The sequence below is a fragment of the Bombus vosnesenskii genome, unplaced genomic scaffold, assembly GCF_011952255.1.
Source record: "Bombus vosnesenskii isolate JDL3184/JDL3185 unplaced genomic scaffold, Bvos_JDL3184-5_v1.1 scf7180000016275, whole genome shotgun sequence".
Lineage (NCBI taxonomy): Eukaryota > Metazoa > Arthropoda > Insecta > Hymenoptera > Apidae > Bombus > Bombus vosnesenskii.
Genome location: NW_022884344.1, coordinates 790,553 through 796,090, shown reverse-complemented (window position 1 = coordinate 796,090; position 5,538 = coordinate 790,553). Strand labels below are relative to the sequence as shown.

The following is a 5,538-nucleotide window of genomic DNA, read 5'->3' as shown; positions in this document are numbered from 1 at the left end:
GCAGTTCTCTGTTCTCTTGCGTAGAAACATCGCGAATGGTGAAAATTTGTTACGAGTCGAAGAAAAGAAATGTATTAAATTCTCGCAACATCTACGTAGAAGCACAACGACATACTTATAGACGTTTCGCGATAGACATTCGTTTCTACCGTGGTGGTTCGATGATCCGCGCGCATTGATTTTACATCGTTTGATTTTTATCCGCAAGCAGTGGCAAGATAACGAATCGCAGAACACGCTGCCACAACATCCAACAGATTATAAGTAAGTTTGGCACTCATCCAATTAAACTACGATAGGCGTTAAGCAGAAAATTATTAACTCGGCGTCCGTGCTCCGATTTAGCCAGAACTTTGAAAATACCTTGCTTTCACACGCAAACAACGTTTAGGAGACGAGGTATTTGGCGACTCGAAAGGTAAGCCACGTTTTTAACATTTTTTCATTTTACTATAGTCGCATTTACTAAATTCGTATAATTCGCAGAAAGATCACTGCAGTATTCTAAATTCGACGTAGCCTTTATTCGCGTAAAAATTCTTTTTCACGACGTTTCTTAGCACGCGGTTATAGTTTACGTGTCGCTCGATGGTCTAGTCGTTAGTTTACACTGAAACGTTTAAACAGTTTACGTATCGTTCCTCGGTTCGCGTAATTCTCCCTTCGATTCGAATAACCGTAAACCGCAACTTTCGAATTCTTCTTGTTATTCGCAAACAGAATTTTTTAACAACTGTCGTAACTTTAACGTTACCACCACGTTTGTCCGTTATAGCTGTTCTAGGTTATGTTCATTACGCGTAAAAGGGCTTTAGATCGGCTTAGTTTCTCACGTTGCAGCAAGTTTTTCTTTTCTCAGGGATAAAAACGTCACGACGTGGAAAATATGGAAAATCGTGTCTCAGATTTAAACGATACGCCAATACATTGTATAGCTACGCGGAAACGTACAATCCACGATAAGAACAACAAACACGTTCATAGTTATGGCTGAACTGGAATCCAAGACACGGAAAAACCTGACTTCTGTTCCAACTGTCCGAGTCTCTGGACAAAAAGATTTTGGAAAAAAGGACAGATCGTGGTAGAAGATTGGCCGAGCGAAGCAGTGGCAGAATATTAATTACCTTTGTGCTTTGCTCCGCATTTTTGGAATCGGTTAGAGGAAAATAGTGGAATCGATGTGTTTCTCGCGAGAAATGGGTCCACGATTAATACGCGTTTGAGAAAATAATCGGTTTTCGCTCTCGAGTCGCCTCAATCCTTCTCTTAACGTTTTTCCTTCGTGTTTCGCTTCGATCGAATCGGAACGCGAACGTTCTACGTCTCTTCATTGTAATATACACAGCGACCACGAAGCATTTTCATATCTATGTTCCGTTGTATCTCGTTTCGGTTACTTACTTCTACTAGTAAAAGTACAGCGTTTGGTCGTTTAACTGTGCAGCAACGTACGTGTCGCAAGTTTTGCGTCGCTTTCTATTAGGCTGGTTTACTATCCGAGCAGGCAATCGAATCTCTGCACGATCTATGCACGTAGCTCATTTTTATCAGAGATATTTTATCCATCGTCGATCCTTTCTATCGAGAAAGATTTCTAACCTAAGTGTTCACGCGTTAACACCGAGCTACTTTTTTCTTTTAATTCCGCGTTGAATTTGTCACGAGATTTAAACGAAATCTAAATGATTCTTTCGTTCTCTTTTCACGGTGAAGCTTGCGGAAACTAATAAATGCTTCTGCACTATTTAACCCATTTGCATCCAAGCTTCTGTCACCAAGCGCCGACTGTTACGCGCGCTGCGACTGCTTTTTATTTCAGTCGTTTGTCGGCATCTCGCCTATATCATTTTATTGTATTGACCATTTTGAAGAATTCCGCGAGAAACAATACGATTTAATCTCTTATTTCTTACTTTTTTAAATAAATAATTTTTTCGTTTCTCTTCTGTTACAAAGAATGTAAGATGCGATGTTTGCGAAGTAACATTGTCTATCAATTGTTTTGAACGGTAAATTTCGGATAAACTCCATGAAGAATTCAGATGTCGTTTACTGCGCCTTAGACCGACCTCGCGCGGTCATAGGGACCAGTCCTCTTAAGTAGCGCCATGATGCAAATGGGTTGACGAATAAAATAAATTCACTGGCAATTAACGTAACACGTATACAGGGTGGTTGGTAATTGATGGTACAAGCGGAAAGGGGGTGATTCTATGCGAAAAAAGAAGTCGAAAATATAGAATAAAAATTTTGTTTTAATTTTTCCATCGAGACAACGATCTACAGTGTGATCCGTTATAACGAGACGCGATAAAGTGCACGCGTACCGAGCCAAAATTCAAAGTCGATTTTCTCGAAAACAAAGCCTCGAACGAAAAATGTTTATTCTATATTTTCGACTTCTTTTTTCGCGTAGAATCACCCCCTTTCCGCTTGTATCACCCTGTTACCAACCACTCTGAATATAGCATATTCTCGTGCAAGAGACTTTAACGCGAAACTATCTCTAAGCGAGAACTGCAAATTTCTTTCGATGGATTCGCGTCTGCTCGAAGGTTGCGTGCAACGTACCACCATGAAACCAGCCGAAATAGGAAATCATTGGAATCGCCGAAGATGATTCGTCGTCGCAAAGTTTGCTTCGAAAAAGATTTTCATGTTTAATCTCGTAGGCTGGAACGTTAGAAACTTAAGCATAGAAAGAGGAAACGATTTCATTTGATTCGATCCGATTGAACGCTGGTACTGTACAAACGTACCGAGTAAAAGCAACTGTTGCTTTACTTCCTTCTACTAAATTTCATTATGCGAATAAATATTAAACGGGGTCTTCCGTGGTTAAAAATACCAAAAAATCCGCTTGTTGAATTTTCATATTTTTTTCAAGTACAGGTACACTGTTCTTAGGAATATTTCCTGATAGTTTCGATACGACTACTCTGTGTAAATTGAAACAAGTCTCTTTTACATGCAAATGAAATCCCACATTCTGAAGAACGCGTTTTTTCCAAAACGACATTTTCAAAGCCGCTGAACCACGATCGATGGAAATACGAACGTTTCGAAATGAAAATCGGTCGAACGAATCTTCTCTAAAAGGCTTCGACAGATTGAATCGTTAAATTAGGCGAATTGATCGATACATTGATCAAATGTCTTCGAAATTTTCCTGTTAAACGATCCTGTTGTTATTGCAGCGACTGCGGATACCTCAGACTGGCCGAGTAAACTTCGATGATCAAGAAATCCCACGATCAAGCATCGTTAAATATCGTGGATCGCGCTCGCACGATAAATTAACGCGGAAAATACAAAATTACAAGAAAATCTATACACTGGCTGACAGCTGGCTGACAGTTGGCTTGGGAACAGGACAGAAACGGCCTAGGAACTTGAGCAGACTTGAGACAAGTTTGCCAAGTGGAATATCAGAAAAATTGAGAATCTCCAGTCTGGCGCTGTTCGAAACGACGACAACGGAAGAACAGAAAAGAGGAGACAAGAAAAACGTTAAAAATAGCACGGTTTTGCAGACAATTTGGAGGAAAAGAATCGCTCGAACCCATTGGCTGACAACTGTTTGAGAAATTCGCACGTCGCTAACACGCGTAGACATACAAAATACCGATAAACGTACCGAAATCGACACGTGGAATACATGCAATTAAGAACGAGATGTAATCGATTCTACCAAATTAGAAATTAGGTTTACAAAGGAGGCGCAAAAAAAAAAGAAGCCCCGCGCAGTTGTGAAACAAATGAATACGTTTGCATGAGAATTTAACAAAATATTCTTCAAATGTATCTTTATTAAATACAAAAACTGTCGTAAGAATAAACGTACTACACGCTTTTCCCGGAACAGTGGCCAACAAATCGCTCTCTTGCTCTCACAACCACAGAAGACCCCTTAATTCAAATGATCGATAAGAACAAATACATGAGAACAAACGTGATTCTTTGTTTCTATCGCGTGTTTCGCTTTGCACGGTAACCGAGCCTCTTTGTTAGCTTTAGCTCTTCGTGTTTCACATATTTCTTAAATCGTCCTTGCAGAAAAGTAATACGACTAGATCAGAAGTAATTCAGCGATAAAGATTCTGAAACAAGATCATCGACTAATCATACGTACTAGCTAATAAAACATACGGTTACAAGGTGATCGGCTGGCAAAGCTACTACGAATGCCAAATGGAAAGTCAGCTAATGATACCGATTGAAAAATATCGTGTTTTAAGGTAGAAAAACGCGAGTTTCAATTTTCATTTCGCTTCGCTACGTTCGTCGATATTTCGTTCGAAGATATTCCTGGTAAAAGCAAATTTTTTACGTTCAGATAGATTACTCTGTATGCTTTCTTCAACGATTCGTCGTGTAATTTCTGCGAGCGATCCAATACGCCATATGGAACTTATAATAGAACAAAGTTTTTGTCGTTACAATAGGATGAATCGTGAGACATTAAGATTAAAACTAGTTTTATCATGTCTGACGACACGAAAATCGGCATGAAAATATTTTATATAAAATTTAAAATATCACGCGAGTTGCATAACGAACAGAAACTATTCTGTAATAGTATGAACGTTTTCATAGTTTCCTATAAAAATGAATAGCTTTATGCAACTAGACGTTTTATATACAAATCCAATAATTGCGTAATAGCTGCGTATCGAGCTTTGCAAATTAGTTTATATCGGGTTTCATTTCATCGATTAATTTGTTGCATAATCGTTCTAGACAAGTACGATTCGTAATGCTAATTCTTGTTACATATTCAATTTATTAAAAAGTCGCTAAAAATAAAAACGATCGTATCTCTTGTATTATGCTGTATAGCGTTCGCCGTCTTATCGATGTTGTTGCATAATTACACGTTATTACGCTATTCAGCTGGAAATCGATTGAATACTTTTGCATAGTAAAATACATAAACAGGTACTTGTTCTTCTCGATAAATAATCGTTGGTTAAACACGTTTCGACGATATCGTCGAAAACGCAAGAAACGTGTCATGTTCAAACGATTCATCCTATTTTACACACACGCTTTTAGTTTTCCTCGTACATGTTCACAGAGTCTCAACGAATAAATCAAAATTAAATATCGATTGGTCGATGCTTGTTTGTTGCATGCTGATACAAAGTTCAGGAAGCATACTCGTTTCCCTTATACGTACTTGCAGGAAAACATCGATAACTAATTGGAATAAAAGTACAAGAAACACCTTTTCCTTTATATGCTATACTACCTGATTGCACCTCGTATTGCCCCATTCTATCTTACAAGATCTATTAAATTACCTTATAAAAGTTTGTTAAATATACTATGACAACTAAAAGTTTACGACAAAAGCAGATCTTACGTTTACGGTATTTAGCCTTGCTTATTCGTTTATCAACGGATAATTTTTATGATTGCACATGCTGAATATCCTATGTATACTGTACTGTTGCTGTAATTCAAAATTAAGTACTCGTTTAAACGTATATTTGCATGTCACGTTCGGTCATTGCATTTCCTAATAGTAATAAA

General features: G+C 38.2%; 1 long non-coding RNA gene across 1 annotated transcript in view; it reads left to right on the top strand.

The window, feature by feature from the left end:
- Positions 1–361: 361 nt before the first annotated feature.
- Positions 362–5,538, top strand: part of LOC117242693 — a 22,300-nt gene continuing 17,123 nt past the window's right edge. The window contains exon 1 of the long non-coding RNA XR_004495317.1: positions 362–1,043. This is a non-coding gene — a long non-coding RNA (uncharacterized LOC117242693). The remainder of the gene's footprint in view (positions 1,044–5,538) is intronic.